General features: G+C 37.6%; 1 protein-coding gene and 1 non-coding gene across 2 annotated transcripts in view; one reads left to right on the forward strand and one right to left on the reverse strand.

Annotated features, from left to right (window-relative positions):
* The window catches only part of ARHGAP25 (Rho GTPase activating protein 25), a 101,098-nt gene that overhangs the window by 63,970 nt on the left and 13,605 nt on the right, over positions 1–23,523 (reverse strand). The window lies entirely within an intron of this gene.
* On the forward strand, positions 4,276–4,489 carry LOC126024980 (small nucleolar RNA U3). Its single transcript, XR_007501040.1, has one exon. It is a non-coding gene; the product is annotated as a small nucleolar RNA U3 (small nucleolar RNA).

Raw genomic sequence — 23,523 nt, forward strand, 5'->3', positions numbered from 1 at the left:
TGCCACTAAGTCAAGTATTGACTCTTCCCCATCGCTGTCATTCATGAAGAGCACAATATGATTCTTTTTTTTTGGGGGGGGGGATTGGGTCTCACCCGGCAGTGCTCAGGGGCTACTCCTGGCTCCATGCTCAGAAATTGCTCCTGGCAAGCACGGGGGACCATATGGGACGCCAGGATTCGAACCAATGACCTTCTGCATGAAAGGCAAACGCCTTACCTCCAAGCTATCTCTCTGGCCCCACAATATGATTCTTGAAGTCACTGTAATTTCAAAGTCTAAAAAGGTGGTACCAGCATTTTATTAGAATAACAAACCAGGCCTGTATGAATCTCAGGAGAGACTCAAACCAATACCCATCTAAACACATAAACCCCAATGTGTCCCTAGCCCTTCAGCAGAATTCAAAAATAGTGATTTTAATATTATAATTTTATGGAAAATATAAACAATATATAATGTTTGAAATTGGATAGGGCCTGGAAAGTAAATCCCAATATATTTTTCTTATTCTGTAATCTAAAAATGAATTCTACTGAAAATTGAGGCAATGATATTATGGATAGAGGTTTGAAGAAACCAATAAATTGATTACATTAAGGGGCATCAGGACAATATGGTTAGAAAATTAAATGTTCATGTTTTTAAAGATGTATACTTAAGCATAAGAAAATCACAGTGTCATGCAACAATAAGGAAAATAGTCATGAAATTTGCTTATACATGGATGGATATGGAGAGTATTATACTGAGTGAAATGAGTCTGAGAGGGATAAGTATAGAATATGGCATTCATTTGCGAGATATAAAAAAGGTAGTATGATATTCATATCTAAAAACAATAGAGATGTGGGCCAGGATGACCAGTCTATGGTAGAAAACTTGCCACAAAATGTGGAGGGGAGGAGTTAGGGCAGAGAAGGGACCACTATGGTCATAATAGTTGGAAATTATCACTCTGTACAAGAACTGGGTGCTGAAAGGAGATAAAGTGATATGCATCATACTTTTTCAGGAACAATTTTGCAAACCATAGTGTCTAAAAAGAAAAAAAAAATAGGAAGATAGAGCTAGGGAGCAAGAGAGGGGAGAAATGCTTGCTTGCCATTAAGGCAGGTTGGGGAGTCCAGCAAGAAGGGCAAGAGAGAAATTGGGAACATTAGTGACAGGAAATGTGCACTGGTGAAGGGTGTTGTACACTGTATGACTGAAATTCAATCATGAACAACTTTGTATCTCATGGAGATTCAATTAAAGAATTTATTTATTAAAAATATAAAATTACAGTGTCTAAGATTTACTTTAAAATAGCTCAGAAAACAGATGAATAACTTAATAATTTTGAATTTCAGTACTGGATAAATGTAAGAATTCACTAGATTTTTTTTCTTTATGTTGCTGTTTAAAATGTACATGTAATAGTTTCCACATTTCTTAGACATTAAGAAATGCAATCTATTGGGAATAGTTTTACACACATCAACTCTTGCCCTGAACTTAAACTTGCTCATTTTCCCAGGCCTGCATTTCCAGACCTGTTAGTTATTTCTCTGAGTATAGCAATGACACTAGACAGATGTTATGCCACACACGTACACAATTCCTCCCGGACAGACCCTGTCCTTTGCTTCCCCTACACTGTCATTTTATCAGTTAATGAAGGGGAAAAGCTGGAGGATTCCTGATGCTTCCAGTTATGGATAGTATTTCCTGTGAAGACAGTTTTTACTCAAAGAGTTAGTGGTAGTTCTGGTAAGCCTGTGTGTGTGTGTGTGTGTGTGTGTGTGTGTGTGTGTGTATTTATGTCTATGGAGATAAACGCAATACATACATGTACACATATAATTCCTCAGGGTAGCGAAAAGGGAAAAGAAGAGCCTCACTCTGAAAATATATTACAGGGAAGACTAAGAAACTTTTTTTTACCTTATATATTATTTTTTCATTGTTGGGGAACAGGTAGGCCACATCTAACAGTAGTCAGTTTGTCTGATTCTTTGCTCAAGGATTACTTTTGGTTGTCCCCAGGGGACCATCTAAGGTTTGGGGTTTTTTTTGTTTGCTTGCTTGTTTGTTTTTTGTTTTTGCCACACCCGATGGTGCTCAGTGGTTTCTCCTGGCTCTGTGCTCAGAAATCGCCCTTGGCTTGGAGGACCATGTGGAATGCCAGAAATCAAACCTGCATCTGTCCTGGGTCAGCAGAGTGCAAGGTAAATGCCCTAGAACTGTGCTACCACTCCGGCCTCCCCATATAAGGTTTTGGGAATCAAACCATAGTCAGCTATATGCAAGGCAAGCAACTTAACTCCTGTGTTGTCCCTCTGTCCCAAGAATCTTTATTCTGGTGTTTTCTGCTGAATGAGAGCAAAGTCAGGAACATCTGGAACATCAGGAATATCATAGTCCTGGCTAAGTGGAGTGAGTGATGCTTAGTGTTTGCAAGGAGAGGAGTGGAGGATGTGGTAGATCCTAGGTTACTGCTTCAACAAGGCAGATCACCAGCATTTTAACCTGATAGAAGCTTTAAGGTGTCTCTGGGTAAAGTCTTTAGTGAACTTTGATATTAGGCACTGAGTTATCCCAGTAATAATATAGTTGAGGAGATATGAAGACAAAAACCACTTATCTACTATTCAAAGATTGGCATCTCAATAGGCTATCTGGTTGATTAGGTTAGGGGATATACCTGGACTTGTAATATTTACGAACTCAGAATCTTCTGAAGATAAAATTTTGCAACTACAAACTGGATATTTTATATGCTAAATGAATTAGGTCAAAGAGAAAACAACAAATACTGTATGGTTTTACTCACATAGGGATTTTATGAAAACAAAGTGAATGAACATACAATGAAATCCTGGCTTCTGACAAAAGAATGATAGATACCAGAAGAGAAGACGGTGAAATGAAGAGAGGGAGGAGTTTGATTGGACTTGATTGGATGCTGGTAGACAGAAATCATGCATTTAATGGGGGACATATCTTTTAATTTTTATAAATAAGTAATTTCTATGGATTCCATAATGCTTGCAAAGTGTTCAATTAAAGAAAGAGAAGCATAAATGCAGTAGATGTTGTCTTGGAAAGAAAATTAAAGAGGGAGTCTGAGCTCAGTAGCAGAGACCTTGCCTTGCTGGATTGAAATCACAAATTCAGTACGCCCTGCCACATGCCTTGTGCAATTTCAGTAGCATTGCAATTTGAGACCCCTAGAACCACAATATGAGGTGAGGTCTCTGGCACATGGAAACAGAGTGGTGAGCATTGCAACTAAAGTTTAAATGCACATGCAAACAAGTTTGTATAATATCCCAAGAACTACAACAAGTGCTACAACAATAAAAGAAATGAGAAGGTGCAAACAAAATAAAATATAATGAGGGTTGGGTTGTAAAGGATTGGAGTTGTCAACCAGATATTATCAAATTCCTAGAACCTGAAGATGTTCTTTAAAATAAGAAAGTACAGGCCTTAGGAGAGAGAAAGAACAGCAGGAACTCCTGAGGGAGACCCCAAAGTACTCTGAAGGAGTCAGGAAAGCAAAAACAATCTGGAATTCCAGGTGGTTTGGGTTTGTGGGTTAGAGATCCATTTCTAAATTTCCATCAAACTGGTTTTTTAATTTATTTTTTCTTCTTGCTCTGAGAAGGAGATATGTAAAATGAAAGCAAAAGTGAAGAAGGCTACTAAATGTATATCTTGGTAAGGAAGAGAGGTGTCTGTTAAAGTGCTCAGTAGAAAAAAAGCACGACCAAACTGTAGGTCATTTTCTGCAGAAGGACAGTAGCTGCCACAGGTATGGTCAAACCCAAAGAGCCTGCACCACCAGTTGCCACAATGGAGCCAGAGCTTGAAGATTACACATTTCTGGGGACACTCCCAAACAGAGATCTGCCTGGGGCAGGTAATTTCAAGCTTCCTTTGGTGCAGGATAAACAAGTAGAGGACCAGTCTTGCTGATTCCTAAGACAAGACACTGAACCAAGGGCACTTTTTGACTTTAACCCAGGGTAAAGATATAGAAGGAAAAAATTATCTCTTCACAAACAGAGAATCCCTAAACCTGGTCATATCTATCCCAGGCATTAACATGTGAGAGCCCATGTCTGCAAAATATATTTTATGCAAAAATTTCCATTATAAATAATGGCATAGGAAACAATCAAGTCTAGGAACTAATGATGAATAATCAGAGTATAATACTGTCGTAAGCAGAGTATAATACTGCCATACCATCCAGTGGTAATTATTCTAAAACAATAAAAATGTTCTAACACTATACTTTCAGGGATCATTTCTATAGTATGTTACTAGAGAAGTTTCTCTGACTATGTAGAGCACCCGAAACCACGATGAAGAGTCAGAGCATCCTCTCCTGAGCGTGAAGCTGGCTCTAGGTGTTGCTTCTGCTGCTGCCTTTTGCCATTGATGATCGTTCTTTCCTTCCTTTGGAAGGGGTAGAGGGAGAGGATGCAGTCTGAGTGGTAAAAAAAAATGTTCTTGCTCGGATCGGAGAGCTAGCATGGAGGTAGGGTGTTTGCCTTGCATGTGGAAGGACAGTGGTTTGAATCCCAGCATCCCATATGGTCCCCCAAGCCTGCCAGGAGCGATTTCTGAGCAGAGAGCTAGGAATAACCCCTGAGCGCTACCAGGTGTGACCCAAAAACCAAAAAGAAAAAAAAAAAAAGAAAAAGTGCTTGTTCTATAATATGATGGACTACAAAAGCATTATGCTGCTTAAAAGAAGCCAATAGCAAAGGACCACATATTATGAACTGACATATAAGTAATTTCAGAAAGAGCTGAAGAGAGAGCTAAAAGGGCTGCTTTGTAGACCTGGATTCTCTCCCCAGAACCCCTTTGTAGGCTAAATACCTCTGGGTGTGCCAGGTCTGACCAACCAACAAACAAAATATTCATGAAAGGCAATATACTAGGAACAAAGTAACAAACTAGGGAAAAAGTAGATATGATTCTCTAGAACTGAGGAGGAGAGCTGGAATTAACATGCAGGACATTTATTTCCAGGGTGATGAAAATGTTCTAAAACTGGATTGGGGTGCTATCATAAAGTTACTAAACCTAATCATTATACACTTAACATGAAATAATTGTAGGGCATATGTAAGTTGTGCAATAGAGTTTTTAAAATATATATGTGTATATATATATATTAGTTGACACACTAAATAAAATTGTCTCTGTGTGGAAAAATAGTAAATAATTTTGAACACGTTTTCAGAGACCATTTTATAAAGAGCATAACTTCATCTAGAGATATACCTGTTTATCATTAATGTAGACTAGTGTCTAGACAACTGCAGAAGATTAAGAATGTTTCAATATCAAGAAAGCTATTAAATTATTTGTTATATCATAGGCAAACAGTAAAAATAAGTAATATACTTTTAGCAGATTATGATAGATTTTACATTTCATAAAGTTCAAATTGACTTAATTAGAAAATCTAAGAGTAAAATAATACTGAAGTGGTACAGAATGCCTGTCTTAGGGACTAGCTAGGGGGTATGCTCCATAAGGCTGGAACACAAGCTTTGCATACTAGATCTAGGCCCTACAGGCCCCAACCTCACCCATTATAATTGGAACTGAGTCAGGATTAGCCTTAATATAGTTAAGTGTGGCCCCAAGCTACACTCCATCCTTGCAACCACAACCACCAAATACTTAAAGAATATATTTCAAATCTGTGGGAAGGAATTGAGAGAACATTTTGTATTGTTGAAGATCTAAGGATTGAAAACTGGAAGAATCTTAATTTTTGATGTCAAGCCAAGTTTTATAACAAAGTATAGGCAAGGAGGTACTTCAAAGAGACAGAAAATGATAGAACATTAAATCTTTGAGACTAGTGTTGTGTGATGTAAAGGAGAGGGGTGGAATAGATAAGATTTACACTGTGGCATTTTGCAGTTCTCTGAATTTATTTATCGTTTGATGGGAGAAACCCTTCTAAAAACTACAAAACAATAAACAAATAGAAAACAATCAATATGAATGTCTTACTTAGAACTCATAGGAAATTTCTGCCATTTTATCTATTAGTAAAAAAAAATGTCACCTTTCAATTTATCTATCATTTCAGATTCTGTATGTTACTTGGGAGGCCTTGTTGAATGCAGAATTACCCTGTGGTTCTGTCATTGACACCTTAAAGTTCTGTTTCCTCTTCGAAACTGTCAAACAAGTAAATGGAGTGTTAAAGCATTGGGTAAGGCACTAGACTTGCATATTGGGTTCGATCCTTGATACCACTAATGGTCTCCCAAATCCCATTAGGAGTACAGAAGAGTACAGAGCCAGCTGTAAGCCCTAAGCACCACTGGGTGTGGCCCCACAAAACCAAAGGAAACAAACAAAAACTGTCAAACACCCAACTGTCAGCTGTTAGGGAGGGAGGAGGATGCTTAGGTGGTTTTTCTTTTATCACCTAAGGGCCTCACAAAACTGTTAGGATTTGTTTTTCTGCCTTTTTGAGTATCTCTGACTGACCTGAGCCTTTATTTTGCTTAACCTTTGTCCTGATAGGCCATTCTGTGCTTGAAAAACCCTCACAGTCTCTATATTAAGACTCTTACTACCCACCGGAAAGTGAGGATAATAACACTTTTCTTTCTTTAAACATTTGTTTGATTTTAGACAATGATCACAGAGCACTAAACTTGTGGGTACAGAATCTGAAGGAGCAATAATACACACAGATGGATAAACAGAAAATAGAAGATGGGAACCACAAGCAAATGACTTGGTGGTTAGCCCTTTGTCATACAGGATCTGCAATCTGCTCTCAATTCCCAGGGCTTCTGGCCTTTCTCTCTCTTTCTCTTTCTTTCTTTCTCTCTCTTTCTCTTTCTTTCTTTCTCTCTTTCTTTCTTTCTTTCTTTCTTTCTCTCTTTCTTTTCTTTCTTTCTTTCTCTTTCTTTCTTCTCTTTCTTTCTTTCTTTCTTTCTTTCTTTCTTTCTTTCTTTCTTTCTTTCTTTCTTTCTTTCTTTCTTTCTTTCTTTCTTTCTTTCTTTCTTTCTTTCTTCCTTCCTTCCTTTCTTTTTCTTTCTTTCTTTCTTTTCTTTCTTTCTTTTGCTTTTTTTCTCTCTTTCCTTTTTGAGGAGGTGCTTTTGATCCATCAAGTGGTCCATAATACTTAACTCCCAGCTTTGTGCTCAACAATCACTCCTGGTGGTCTTGGGGGACCCTCTAGGATGCTGTGCTAGGGATTGAACCCATGCGTGCAAGCATTCTACCCTCTGTACTATCTGTCCTATCGTTCTGGCCCAAGTTAGTTTCAAATTGCAAAATTCTTATTCATATTATGCTTTGCTTTTTGGAAATAATTTTAATAAATTCAATGTGTACACTGAATGGAAATTTTTCAAGCATGAAATAACTGTCATGTCTAAATAACTGGTATGTCTTATTCATGCCTGAGGTACAGATAGAAAAGAAATAGTAAATATTTTAATGTGGAATTAAAGTGAAGGAAAACATTATTTTATGTTTTGCCCAAAAATGAATCTTTTTTTATATTTCTAATATTCTACCACCAACACACGCACACACGCACGCACGCACGCACACACACACACACACACAAATTTCCTCTTTCCCTCTTCTCCTTTTCTATGCTTGAATTTTACTGTGTTATCATCTGAAATGGAATGACTCCCATCATAAATCAAAGAAATAGAAAGGGCCTATACTCAGATTTATAAGACACCTTTAAAGCATTGATTCCTTTTTCTATTGAGAAAATATGTCAAAATATAATCAGATAGTAGCTAATAAATCAATAGCTAATAAAATTAATTTAGACATTGAATTCACTGTTAGTTGATTTGCTTTTATGTAAATAAATGTATTTTCGAAGAAATTAACTCCAAAATGCCATTTTATTTGCATAATTTGGTAAAAAAAATAAAGGATTAAGAAGGACATTCTGGAGTGTTCTGTCATAAAAATAGCACAGCCGTTCCAATCTTCCAGCACTTTCCCTGGCATAATAGAAAGAACTTCGGAAAATGTAACTTTAGTGATCTTTGGGAGGAAGTCTGGGAAGGCAGAGTGAAAGCTCGGAGTGAACACAAGATGTGTGAGTTTGTCATGCTTGAGTGTGTGGGTTTGTCTATTTGGTCAGTGCTAGAGAGAAAAATGAAAGAAAATGTTGTGAATCACTGTAGGCAGGAGCTGATGAGAGACACAAAGAAAGAGTCATGTCTGCTGGGCTGAAGAGAGCATAAAGGGCTATGCACATGTTTCCATGCAGGAACCCTAAATTCAATCTCTAGCACTGAATGGTCCCAAGCACTCAATGGAAGAAACCCCAAAGCACTGAGTAGAAATAGCCTCAAATCATCACTGAGTGTGTCCTCAATACCCAAAACAAACTTAATTGCTAGCTATAGAACAAACTAGATTGGAATTATAAAAAAATTGCTCAACACCGAAAACACAATCTATAAAATAAAAATTTGATATAGGATTTCATCAAAATTAAAACCTGCCACTATCTAAAAAGTAGTATGAAAATAAAATAATAAAATAAAAGTCGTTTGAAAATAAAAAAACAACCCTAATATTTTTGATTGACCATTGTTTACACCCATGCCTTAAAATTCCACTCAACAATTAAAAAAATTACTCATTGAAGCAATATTGTAGATAAATCTCAAATACATAATGCTCATGAAAAGAAATAAGATTTTTAAAATACTGTACTATATCATTTATATGATATTTTGGGAAAAGCACAGTTCTAGGATGGAGAATGAAGCTTCTGGTTGTCCAAGGTTAGAGCTGATGAATGAGATTAAAAGAAAGTAGGAGATGAGAGGAATGGTGAATAGACTGAGAAAGGCTCCATCATTTTTCTCAGTAATGTCTTGACTGTCATTTAATTCTTTATATTTGTCTAAAATCAAAATTAAAGACCAAAATGAGCACAGTTTACTAAATGTTAATTTACCAATTCATATTTTCATGTTTGTTATTTTGAAATGTTGATATTCTCACCTCTTTATTATCTTTAAATGTTTTCAGACCCAAGACCATCACACAATGACTAGGGAAAAAAAATCAAGGTCATGGAGAAGACCATCCTCTCAAGTTATAACTCACCAGACAGGACATAAGGGGATCTCAGAGTCAGCAAATGAAGATGGGACAGCTTCCACATTGCTTGTCCCTTTCAAGACCCAGGAAAGTCAATATAATGCTGTCCTTAACACAAGGTCATATGCCCCTGAAAAAAGATGATCAACCAGATGATTGATTTTGGTATTCCAAAATAATAATGGGGTAGAGCTAGTGGTGTTTCCTTTCACAAATACAATCTCCTAATCCTAGTGCTACTGCATTTAGTATAGGGATAGCCCAGCAATTACAACTTGATGAAATTAGAGGCTCTACAATGGAGTGGTATTGTAAAAAGAAGTGAAAAGTTGCTGGGATGATGCCGCGGACAATGTGCATGGCTCACATGTTTGATGTCTTTTCTCTGCAAAAAGTGACAGAAAGACCACTGAATAGCAATCAGGAGACCTAATGTCTACCTCATTTTCTGCTGCTCACTTAATGTGTTTGAAAAAAATATCAAAGTTACCCACATTTTCTTATGGTTTTAGAAAACATTCTTTTGATTGCAACAAATTGGAAGATAGATAGATGAATGTATAGATAGATAGATAGATAGATAGATAGATAGATAGATAGATAGATAGATAGATAGATAGATAGATAAATAGATAGATAGATGGTAGGTAGGTAGAATATGATTCTCAAATGAGAAAATGAGGTTGGAGATATTGGAAGGGCTGCAATGACATCAAGTGGTGAAGTGTGGGGTTATTGCTGACTACACTACAATGTGCAGCAGAGCTCTGAACAGCAAAGAATAGTTGGTCTTCAAATAGCAAGAGTAACATGAGTGAGAAATACTGACATAAAGGTAGATACACACTGAGCAGGGAAGATAGCTCAAGTGGCAAAGCCCAATGTTGAGGTCCTGAATTTGACCAATACCTTGTACCTCGGGAGAGGCCCTTGGATCCCTAACACTGTTAAATGGGCCCCTATTTAAAATGCATATATATTAGTAACATGTATTATTTCTTAGAAATTTCTTTGTTAAATAAATATCTAAGGATTTAGGCTGGGAGGGTGATGCGAGGAGGAGCATAGCTCAGGAAGAGTAGCAATACCAGCAGATTTTGAGAGATTTTTTTTTTCAGTTGCTGCTGCTTTTTGGGTCACAGTTGGCTGTGCTCAGGACTTACTCCTGGCTCTGTACTCAGAGTGATCATTCATTCCTATAGGTGCTATAAGAATTATATGTAATTCTGGGATCAAAACAAAATAATCCTCAAGCAAGACAAGCATTTTTACCCTCTGTGTATACTCTGGGGCCCAGATATTTTATTCTTAACAGGGTAAAGAGCCTTTCTTCCAGAACTCTATGATATTATAGAATTAATATCTAAATGTCTGTTCTTCTGAACTTCACACTAAGAGAAAACAAGATAGATACAATTTAAGTCAGCTGTTATCCTCCTAGTCAGCCCCGCCTAAAGGCTAGAAAAATAAAGGCCTCACGATGCCACCGGTAGCATTGGATCAGAAGCCTTCTAAAAGGGGGAGTTGAGAAAGTAGCTCCAGGAATTTGAAGCTTGTCTGCAGAGTGACAATGATTCCTGTCACCTAGAAAGCCATGGAGCTCGGGCCAATTGGAAGTTGAAATGACCGATCACACCTGGAAATGGAATGCTTCATTCTTTCTGCTGTGAGAAAGGAACAAGTTTTATATAGTTACAGGAAAGACAAAACTTAAGTATGTGTGTTATTTGTTGCATGTGCTGCAATTTGATTTCATACTGTCTGGATGGTTCAGAACATTCCCAAGGGTTACTTCGATTACTTTCGTGTTAGGGAGGGTGATTTTATGTCTTGCTGTTTTTGTAAGGACGAAATGAATAGATCCATACTCCAGAACAATAAATAGAAGTATGTATATCCTCGGTGAAGGTCCAGAATTCTGCCTTCTGCTAGGCACAGTCGCATTATATGAAGCTAATGAAAAGGCGCTCTGAACCTGCTGAGTTTCTCTCGCTGCAGTTCCAGCTATGGCCGCACCAACCAAACACACGACGATGTTGAGGCTGAATTTGCTGCCACCTAGTGCCCACGATCAGATTCATTGTGCATATCACGAAAGAGGAGATTCTGTGGAAGGCTATAGGATTTGCAAAGCAATTCAGAAATTTTCCAGTTTGTGCTCACCCTCTTTTTTTTTTAAATTAAATTTTAGTAACATGGCTTAACATATTGTTAATGATAGAGTGTCATGCATAACAGTATCCAGCAACACACCTGGTTAAGCATGTCCACTTCCATCCACCATTGTTCCAGTGCAATCCGACACACATAGACAGATGTTTATCAGATAAACATCTGAATGAAGTTCAACTGGGTATTTTTTTATACTTCTACTTTTATTTCTTTATATCCCACATATGAGATATCATTCCTGTTTTTCCTTCTCCTTCTGGCTAACTTCACTCAATACACTACTTTCTAGATCTACTATGTAGTGGCAAATTGTGTTAGTTCCTCAGTTCTTTATCCAGTCATCTGTTCTTAGAAAATAGGTTTCCCAGTATATGGACAGTTAATATTCGATGAAGAAGTAAAGAGAATGAAGCAAAGCAAGGAAAGTGGTACTGGGGAAAACTTGTCGGTCACCTGCAAAAAATAAAGAATCTAATGCCTTTCTAATTAATGCACAAAAGTCAAATAAAAATGGAACAAATACTTCAATATCATACCTAAATTCATATATTTGATTGAAGGAAAACAGGATATTACACAACACTGAAGCTAGAGGCATCTTCAATGACTCAGTGCCATTATCCAAGCAAATAGAAGCAAAGATAAGCAAAAGAGACTATATTATACTAAGTAATTACACTCTGACTAGCCTGGACCAGAAAAGGCCTATGGACTAGGAAACACAGGAAAGTGTTTTCTCTTTAACTCTTCTCATTTCTGTCAGAGCTTTCTCCATAAAATGCCTAGAACACTGAGTGTTCTTTAGGTAAGATAGAAAGTAGGAGTCATTTGCCCATCAGATAGGCAATTTCTATCTTAGCACTGATCATTGTAGAGATCTTTACTGAGAGCTTTCTATACTTGAAAATTCAGGTCAGTGATATTTAAACTTTTGTAGATCCCAAACTCCTTTGAGAATCTGAACTCACTCATCTTTTTTACTGTGTTGTTTCAGAGGGATTATGGTCTTGTTAGCACCAACCCAGAGGGCAAAAGACAAAATACTGAACTGATAGAGATGTTCATTTGGACAATATTAGCCACAAGCCATTCTGAAGTCATTTGAAGCAGAATGGAAAGGCATCAGGGCATAGACAGGAGAAGAAAAAGAAAGTTGATGCTTATGAGGAGGTAGCAAATCTTAGAATGTGCCAAAGACACAATGTCTAGTCAAAGTGAAAAGCTAAAGAGGATTTAGGAATAATAAATATGACCTCCAGTCCCTGAGTCAGAGGAGCAGCAATTATTTGGCTTACCTTGGCCATGTTCTTTAGTCTACCATAAATTATATTTTTTTATTTTAGAAGCACTGATGATTCATAATTATTCTATTTAGTTATCTGAGCTCTGTGCTTCCTCACCTCTTCCAACAATAGAGCCAGGAGGAGAGGAACAGACACAGAATGATCTCCTTCTTATATGGGATATAATGAAGCATAGTAAGGGAATAACAAATGGTCAAAGATAACAAAACTTGAGAACTGGTGTTCTGAACTAAGCTTACCATGCAGGAAGAATGAGGGTTTGGGCAACACAATATACAATGGTGGGAGGAAGCAGTCACTCTGGAGGAAGTATGAGGGGTCGAATCAGTGTATGCTTTAATCCAATCATAAATAGTTTTGTAAGTCATGGTGACAAAAATATAAAAAAAAAGTAGTTTCGACTTACCCACATGCTGCTTCAAATTAGTTTCGGTAACCAAAACTCTGACTTCCTCCTCCAAAGAGAGTCAGCATTATGTCTCTGGATAAAACACTTAACACTCATTAAAAGCAGAAAAAAATCAGGTCTTTGTCTACCTGACTTAGTTCTATGGAAGTGGGGGAAGGTTAGTAGCCTGTAGGTCAAATTCAACTATTTCACCAAAACATCTTCCATCAGCTTCTTCATGTCAGGCATTGTTTATGGCACAATGTTCCAAAAGTGAATGAAGCAGACCATGCTATATGCCTTTAAGGAACTTGTAGTCAAGTAGAATTTAAAGACCATAGACATGTAAATAAATGAATGAGACTGGTTTAGGCACAAAGAATATTATGAAGAAAATAAAAATAAAAAGAGAGTCTGAAGTCATAGGTGCCCAACAGTCACTATGATCAGGAAACACTCCCTTTGGCTTTTTGATGTTGTTTTTGGTGATGCTGAGGATTGCCAGAATTTACCACTAAAATTATTACCAATTCAGAGAGGTTCTAAAAAAGACATTCTGAATTGATAGTATTTGGAGCAAAATGGAATAGTATGAAAGAAAGATCTGGGTTAGATCTGGAGAAAAGCATGTCAAAGAAAGCATCAACTTGTAGCTATACACACCAAGTATGGGAACAAAGAAATGGGTGTAGATAAACTGCAACAAGAGAGAGGGAGAATGGGTTGTCAGATGGACTGTGAGAGAAAGGATAAGGGCCCAGATCACTGGTAGAAATACTGCATTGAATGATATTTTGCATATGGTTCAGGTTTCCAATGTGCCATAACTGGCTTTTCCTTTTTAAGGCCTCACATCTAGCCACTGTGCAGAGAACACATTACAAGAGCGGGGCAAAGACACTAGTTTGTAAATTACCACAGTGATATTGGCAAGTAATGATGAATTTGTAGTATCAGAGAGAACAAATTAGGGACATAAAGCAGTGATTAGTCTAATCCTAAAAAAACATATTATGGTGAATGGATTAGATGCGAAGTAAACAAAAAAATGATGAAAGACAGATGATGCTAGTAGTTCAGTCTGAGAAACTGGTAAATGGTGAAGTATTTTACCAGCAAGAGGTAAAGCAGATTGGGAAGAATGAGAAGAGAGGGAATTCTGACTTCTCAGCTGTCCAAAACCTGGATCTGTCCAAAATGGTAGATCATTAGATTATTCGTATGAGTAGGTGGAGATATTGAACAGTCTAGAACCCAGCTAGCAGGTTGGAGTTAAAGGCTAAAATGTAAATGGAATTTAAGAAGGGATGAGATCACACAGGTAGTGATAAACAAAGAGAAGGAGAACAGAAAGCAAAACAGAAATGCAAGCTGGGTGGGCACTCTACCCCTGCTGTGCTTAGCTGCGTGTTCTATTAGCACTGGGAAGTTCACTGTAGCCTTAAAGACAGGATCCCATGTTTGTATTTACACCAAGGCCTGAACATGGCATAGCCAATTCTTCCTGGGATATTTTAAGGTGACAAGGTTTGATGGCTAGGGAGATGCCATCAGAAATTCAGAAGGTTGGACCAGAGTGATAGCACAGAGGTAGGATGTTTGCCTTGCATGTGGCTGACCAAGACGGACCAGAGAGTTTGATTCCTGGCATCCCATATAGTCCCCTGAACCTGCCAGGAGAGATTTCTGAGCACAGAGCCAGGAATAACCCCTGAGCACAGTCAGCTGTGGCCCAAAAACCAACCTCCCCCACAAAAAAAAAAAAAATTCAGACGAAATAACTATAAAGATAGATTTGGGGAAAAATAATTTTAAGAAAAAATGGCTGCTTGTCCAATCAATATAAGTAGGATATGGAGTAAGAGATCAGGTTCCTTCCCAACCCCCAAACTCAAGGCCTTTCACAGTGCAGGTTCTCAGTGACTTTGATGAGTACTTTCTTGGTGGAGATGCAGACATCACCTTAGTTAGGGCTCTTCAGAAGGAAAAGCAACAATGTCCGTCAGTGACGAATGGAACTCAGAACCCTTTTCCTTCTTACAGTGAGGGTCTTCAGGCACACAAAGATATGCTAATCCCCACACCCAGGCTCTGTTCTGAGCCAACTTGCTACTTGAGTTGTTTTTCTTTCATGTGACCAGCCCTGATGAGATCTAGCTATCTCATCTTAGTCTCTCAAGCACTGCCAGGAGCGGTCCCTGGGCACAGCCAAAAGAAAGAAAGGAAAAAGTCAGTAGTAAGTACAGGCATATCAGTAGTCTGTACCACTGAGGTCTCAATGATCTCAGAGATAGTTAGCTGCCCAAAAGAATTACCAAGAAGGTGGATCATGGGGTTTAAAAAATTTAGAACTTTTTCCAGATGATATGAGTGTGTGGGACAAAGAAACAGAAGATTTTAGTGTGTATGCTCAGTGGTTCTATAATGCAGGAAATGGACTCTTTGATGGCTCAGTGATAGAGTCTCTCTTCAGAAGAGAGAGAGGAAGAAAAGAGAGGGAGGAAAGGGAGGAAATAAAATAAGGAAAAAATAGTAATATGAGTGATAGTGAAAAAGTGGTAGAACAATGTGTGCTCATTCATTTACTTTAGGCAGAATGAATATGGTGTCCACAGGATGGGAAACCAAAATCTGTAATTTCAGAGGTGGCACAATCGCAAGACATCATATGGTTTACTTATGACAATGAGCCATGAGGTGGTAGATGGAAGTGCTTTTGAAAATGAGATCATCAAAGGGGAGACAATACCAATAAAACATAATAGATTGTCAGGCTGTATGGGCTGAATGACTAACAAGCACATTATTTAACACAACAACTCTGCCAAGAACATGCACCCTCGATACCCTCATTTTTCAGTAAAGATCCATACCTGAGGTACAAAAAGAACAAAATGAATCTTCAAAAGTCAAACATAATAAAAGGCAGAACTGGAAATTAACCCCAGGCTTATCCAAAACTTCTTTCATAAAAATTCGATTCACCCAGATATGTGTGTGTGTGTGTGTGTGTGTGTGTGTGTGTGTAGTAATTTCTATCTAGAACCTCACATTTTTGTTGCGAGGCTCAAAGATAGCTGCCAAATCACTAATCTTTTATCCTAATATTAATCATTTCAAACCACTGAAGAGTTAGAAATGGGGATATGTTCCAATTAACCAATCTTAAGAAAACCTAGGGTTGGCCTGCACACATTGGTGTGTCTTTATTGCTGTGGTGCTTTTTGAGTTTTTTGTTTGATTTTTTAAAAAAAATTTTTAGTATTGTTGTTATGTTTTTCTTCCTTTTTCCCTTTTCTTAAATTGATATTTATAGCCTCTAGAAGGACTCCTCCCATTTTTTGCTTGTTTGATTTTTGCCCCATTTTATTTTATTTTTTTCTTTCCTTTAAACAGAACCACATAATTTGAACCATCATGTTCCACTTCACAAACTGAGGGGGAAATAATAGAGGGTACCAAGATCAGACAGTCGTATGAACATTAAGTAGAAATAAAAAAAAATGATCAGACTTAAACAACAAATCCAAAGCCAACGACAACAGAATCTATACCAATGTACAACATGCTAGACGCAGAGGGGACCACTTATACTAGCAACCCAGGGGGTAAATGAGGGGGATATGGGATGCATGCTGGGAACAGGGGTGGAGGGAGGACAATATTGGTGGTGGGAATGCCCCTGATTCAATGTCACTATATACCTAAAAAATTACTGTGAAAGATTTGTAATCCACTTTGATCAAAATAAAAATTTAAAAAAATCGCTAAAGTGCAAAGGTCACAATGGGTAAGCAACACAGAACCTCTCTACACTTTGTGATAAAAGATAGTTCTGAGGATCCAACCAGTATCAGTCAGCAATATAGCCTCTCTAATAAGGACTTGAGAGAGGATATGTTCAAAGAACTCAAAGAAACCATGGAATAGAAGTCAATAAGATTCAAGAGGACATGAGAGTAAAAATTAGAAAACTTCAAACAAATAACAGAAATGAAAAACAGTGGAAGAAATGAAAAATGCACTAGAAAGCCTTACCAGTGGATTAACAGCTACTGAGGTCAGAATAAGGGAGCTAAAAAGATGAGCAGCACAACACATACAAAAGAATAAATTAGAAAAAAGAGCTTTAAAATAAAGGAAGAGAAAAAAGAAAATGTTTTTAAAATAACTGAACAGACAACTATGAAATTCTGGGATAAATTTTAAAGGAAACAAAGTAAGAATCATTGGAGTACCAGAGTGCCAGGAAGAAACCCCCATGAAGAATCAACAGTCAGACAGCATTGCTGAGAAATTTCCAGAGCAGAACAACATGCACACATATCCTGGATGCCCTAAGAATACCAGCTAAAAGAGACCCAAACCAAAACACCCCAAAGCACATTCTAGTCACAAGGATGAAAACCATAGATAGAGACAGACTACTGAAAGCAGCAAGAGCAAAAAAGGAAATAGCATACAAGGAAGCATTCTTAAAATTTACAGCAAACTTATCACAAGCAACCATCCTAAGGCAAAGCCCTAAGCCCTAAGGCAAAGGTGGAAAATAGTGAAAACAAACAAACAAACAAACAAAAAAAAACCTCAATGAAATAAAATGCCTTGCCTAGAAGTATTCACCCAGCCAGACTTTAATTCCGGTTTGAGAAAGAATACACACCTTCACAGATAAACAGCAACTCGGGGACTTTACAGACTCAAAACCAAACTTAAAAGAACTATGGGGCCGGAGAGGTAACAAAACAGGTATGGTATTTGCCTTGTATGTGGTCAACCTGGTACATACCCAGGTTTGATTTCTGGCATCCCATATGGTCCCGAGTCGGCCAGGAGTGATTTCTGAGCACAGAGCTAGGAATAACCTCTGAACACTGCTATGTCCCAAAAAAAGAAGAAGAGGAGGAGGAGGAGGAAGTAAAGAAAGAGGAGGAAATGGTAAAGGAAGAAGAGGAGGGGGGAGGTGAGAGGCAAGGGGAGGGGGAGAGGCAGGGGGAAGAGAGGGAGGGGGAGGAAAAAGAGAAAAAGAAGAACTAAAGGGGCTACTTTAAGACAAGACAAACTTCGAAAAGACCAAACTTCTACAAAACTCCATGACAATAATCTCCCTCAATGTCAATGGACTAAATATACCAATCAAGAGACACACAGTGGCAAAATGGATCAGAAAACTCAATCCAGCATTTTTCTCCCTACAAGAAACACAATTGAATAGCCAGAGCAAACATCAATTCAAAGTCAAAGGTTGGAAGATCCTTCAAGCAAACAATTCCTTAAAAAAAAAAAAAGACTAAAGGCTGACAAAAACTATAAGACAGGGAGGTTTATTTAATCATCAAAGTATATAGAACATCAGAAAGAAATCACACTTCAAAACATATATGAGCCTAATGAAGGCCCAGCAAAATACTGAGAACAACTTTAAATAGACTTGAAGAAAGACATTTATAGCAACACAATAGGAGTAGGAGACTCCAACACTGCTCTGTCACCTTTTTAGGTCAATCAGGTTAAAACTCAATAAGCATATACTGGCTTTGAAGGAAGAAATGGAGGAGTGCCTTAGTAAATATGTATTTATAGGACTTTTAATCCCTCTAAAGCGGAATACACTTTCTTATCCAATGTACACGGGACTCTCTCCAAGATATACGATATACCACATTCTAGGCCATAAAAGATACCTCTATAAAATCAAGAGGATAGAATTGTGTCAACTATCTTCTCTGACCATGATGCATACAAAATAAACATTAATTACAAACAGAAATGGAGAACTTTAACACCTGGAAATGAAACAGCTCACTGCTGAACAACCAGTGTGAATCAGAGAGGAAATCAAAGGAAATAAAAAGATTTTTGTAAACAAATAAGAACGAAGATAAGAATTATCAGAATCGTGGCAGAGGCACGATTAATACAGCAAAGGCAGTATTAAGAAAAAAAATTATAGCTTTGCAAGTATTCGTAGTGAAAGAAGAAAAGGCCTATATAAATAACTTAATGGTACAGCTTAAGAAACTGAAAAGGATCAAAGAAATAAGCCCAAAGTAGGCAGGCAGAAGGAAATAATAAAACTTAAGTAGAAACTAATGAACTGGACACCCAAAAAACTATCCAAAAGATCTATGAAACCAAGAGTTCCTTTAAAAAAATAAGCAAGATATGATAATGATAAATCATTAGCAAAACTCACAAAGAAAGGGAAAGTGAAACTTAATAAACAGAATCAAATCAAAAGGGAGGCTGTCACTACAGATACTACAGAAATTCAAAGGGTAATTAGAGATTACTCTGAGAATCTTTATGCCACAAAATAAGAGAACCTGGAAAAATATGGATAAAGTTTTGGACTCTAAAATCTCCCAAGATTGAACTAAATTGATCTGAAATACATAAACAAAACTATCATGTTGAGGAAATTTAAATGGTAATAAAAATAAAAAGGTGTCCCCAAAACAAAAGCCCAGGCCCAGCTCCATTTATTAGTGAATTTTTCAAACCTTTAAAGAGAAGCTACTGCCAATCCTCTTCATGCTGTTCCAGGAATTGAAGAAACAGAAACACTTCCAAACAATATCTATGCAGCTAACATCACCTTGATACCAAAAGCAGACAGAGACACCATAAAAAAGGAGAATTACAGGCTGTCCTTGATGAACACAGATACAAAGAGCCTCCACAAATATGAGCAAATAGAATCCAACAACTTATCAAGAAGGTCATATACCATGACCAAATAAGATTTGTCCCAGAAATGCACAGATGTTTTAACATACACACATCAATCAATATAATACATCATATCAATAAAAGGAAAAATAAAAATCATATAGTTATATCTGTAAAGGCAGAGAAAGCATTCTACCAGGTACAACACCATTCATGAAAAAATTCAACAAGATAGGATTTGAAGGAACTTTCCTCAATATTTCCAAAGCTATTTACCACAAATATATTGCAATCATTTACTCAATGGGGAAAAACTAAAAGCCTTTCCTCTAAGATCTGGCACAACATAAGATTGCCTCCTCTCACTGCTTATAGCACTGGAAGTACCTGCCATAGTAATTAGGCAAGAAAAAGGTATCAAAGGCAACTAGACAGAAAAGCAAGAAGTCAAGTTCTCACTGTTTGCAGATGACATGATTCATATCTAGAAAATCCTAGCATCTACAAAATAAAATTCTAGAAACAATAGACTCGTATTGTGAAGTGACAGGCTATGAAATCAATACACAAAAATCCATGGGTTTGCTATACACAAACAATGAAAGAGAAGAAAGATACTAAAAAAAATATTCCCAATCACAACTGTGCCTCATATAATCAAGTACTTTGGACACAACTTAACTGATAAAAGACCTATATAAAGAAAACTACAGGGGCCGGGTGGTGGCGCTAAAGGTAAGGTGCGCCTGCCTTGCCTGCGCTAGCCTTGGACGGACCGCGGTTCCATCCCCCGGTGTCCCATATGGTCCCCCAAGCCAGGAGCAACTTCTGAGCACATAGCCAGGAGTAACCCCCTGAGCGTTACTGGGTGTGGCCCAAAAAAAACCAAAAAAAAAAAAAAAAGAAAACTACAGAACACTGTTTAAAGAAATAAGAGAACACTACAAAGCCAGGAGCAATTTCTGAGTGCATAACCAGAAATAACCCCTGAGCATCACGGGGTATGGCTCCAAAACCAAAATAAATAAATAAATACATAAATAAATAAAATAATTTAGAAAAATGAGAGGGATAGACATAGAATAATTTCACTCATTTGTGGGATATAATAAAGATAAAAGATATTATAGTAATAATATCCAGAGAAAATAGATGGTCAGGAAGACCAGTCCATGATAGGAAACTTCCACAGATATTGGATCAGTACAATTAAAACAGAGAAGGGACCACTATGACAAGAAAAATTGAATCTGATCATTTTGGACAAAAACAGGGTGCAAGGTGCTAAGGGAATGACATAATATATATGATAATACCCTTTCATTAACAGTAGTGCAAACCACTACTGTCAAAAGAGGGAAATAAAAGGGAGAGAGGGAGAAGCAGAGGGATGAAGAGAGGAGAGAGAGAGAGAGAGAGAGAGAGAGAGAGAGAGAGAGAGAAAGAGAGAGAGAAGTAAAGTATCTGTTAAAAGGCAGGCAAGGAGGAGGGTGGAAGAAAACTAGGGACATTGGTGACAAATACGTGCACTGGTGAAGGGTGGTGTACACTGCATAAAACTCAATTATGAAATATTTTATAAACACTGTGCTTAAATAAAGTAACTAAAAAATAAGTAATCCTTTTTCAGTGGAAATAGACCTGTTTAGTTGTAGACTCGCTCCGAGTTATTTGCCCTTGTTCTCTGCTGGCACCTAACTAAAACAGCAAATTAGGACTGGATGGGTTTTACTTGGGGTAAATCATTAACAAAAGACTGATCTTACCTCATTGGCTATTGAGAGACTGTGGATCAAAAATGCGCTAAGGATAATTTTTGTTACAAGACAAATCCTGTGTTGCTTTGTAAATGCCACCATCACTGTTACATCACTTACAAATTTCTAGTTCTCTTTAAGTAGAGCCTCCTTGCCCTGAGTATCTCTGAGCTGCTAATACTACTCCTACTTGGGCAGTTTGGAAAGACTTCAGGAAGAGATGGGTGCCTTCCATGATGACACAAAGGTAGAGTTGAGAAATATTGCAAATTGGACAAACTTTAGTACCAAACATTTTTTCTCAATGATTTTGGAAAGAATCACCCTGTTAGCCCCTGAGAGGTATGGTGTTTCATCCTTGCAAAGAAAGTATGATTAAGAACTTAAAGATTATACAAACAAATAGAAAAGGATAGAATGCAAAATTCAATGTCCAGATAAAGAAAGAGTTAGAGGAACCTATAGAGTACATCTAGTTGGATGCTTGTCTTGTACATCGCCAGCCTATATTCAATCCCCAGCATCCTATATTGTTCACTGAGCCCTGCCAAAAGTGGCCCTTAGAGAGGAGAGCCAAGAGTAATCCTGAAAACAGTTGGGTGTGGCCTAAATCCCACCCCTCAAATAACTTTAGAAAGAATACTAGAGGAGTCAGAGATATCATAGAGGTAGGGCATTTGCCTTGCATGCAGTTAACCTAGAACAGACCCAGATTTGATTCCCAGCATCCCATATGGTCCCCAGCCTGCCAAGAGTGATTTCTGAGTGCAGAGCTAGGAGAAACCCCTGAGAGTATCTGGGTGAGGCCAAAAAAACAAAAAAAAGGAAAGAAAGAAAGAAAGAAAGAAAGAAAGAAAGAAAGAAAGAAAGAAAGAAAGAAAGAAAGAAAGAAAGAAAGAAAGAAAGAAAGAAATAAAGAAAGAAAGAAAGAAAGAAAGAAAGAAAGAAAGAAAGAAAGAAAGAAAGAAAGAAAGAAAGAAAGAAAGAAAGAAAGAAAGAAAGAAAGAAAGAGTGAGAGAAAGAGTGAGAGAGAAAGAAAGAGAGAGGGAGAGAGAGAAAGAGAGAGGGGGAGGGAGGGAGGAAGGAAGGAAAGAAGGAAGGAAGGAAGGAAGGAAGGAAGGAAGGAAGGAAGGAAGGAAGGAAGGAAGGAAGGAAGGAAGGAAGGAAGGAAGGAAAGATGCTGTTTTCAGCTGCCTGAGACTGGATTTCATCAGCGTTCCTGCCTGCTTCAGAGGTGGGTCAGACGTACACACACTGATTCCTGCAGATTTCTGCCGGGAGTCAGAAGTATAGAAGAAAGTATAGAAGAGAACACTAATAAGAATCAAGAGAATATGAAGATAGAAATCAGAAAACTCCAAACTGAAATTTCAGGTCAAATATCAGGTCTGAAAAACTCAGTAGATCAATTAAAGTAAAACATGGTTGAGCTTTTCCATGAAATTTTCCTGTACATGGAATCTATTATGCTGAGTTAAATAAGTCAGAGAGAGAGAAAGACGCATCTATGGGTTCTAAGAAAAATGAAAGACATTCTTGCAATAATAACTTTCAGACACAAAAGAGAAAAGAGCTGGAAGTTACAGCTCACCTCATGAAGCTCACCACAAACAGGGATGAGTTTAATTAGAGAAATAACTACGTTTTGAACTATTCTAATAATGAGAATGTACGAGGGAAATAGAAAGCCTGTCTAGAGTACAGGTGGGGGTTGGGTGGGGAGGAGGGAGATTTGGGACATTGGTGATGAGAATGTTGCACTGGTGATGGGTGGTGTTCTTTACATGACTGAAACCCAAACATAATCATATATGTAATAAAGTTGTTTAAATAAGAAAGAAAGAAAGAAAGAAAGAAAGAAAGAAAGAAAGAAAGAAAGAAAGAAAGAAAGAAAGAAAGAAAGAAAGAAAGAAAGAAAGAAAGAAAGAAAGAAAGAAAGAAAGAAAGAAAGAAAGAAAGAAAGAAAGAAAGAAAGAAAGAAAGAAAGAAAGAAAGAAAGAAAAGAGAGAGGAAGGAAGGAAGGAAGGAAGGAAGGAAGGAAGGAAGGAAGGAAGAAGGAAGGAAGGAAAGAAGAAGGAAGGATGGAAGGAATGAAGGAAGGAGG

The sequence above is a fragment of the Suncus etruscus genome, chromosome 12 (assembly GCF_024139225.1).
Source record: "Suncus etruscus isolate mSunEtr1 chromosome 12, mSunEtr1.pri.cur, whole genome shotgun sequence".
Lineage (NCBI taxonomy): Eukaryota > Metazoa > Chordata > Mammalia > Eulipotyphla > Soricidae > Suncus > Suncus etruscus.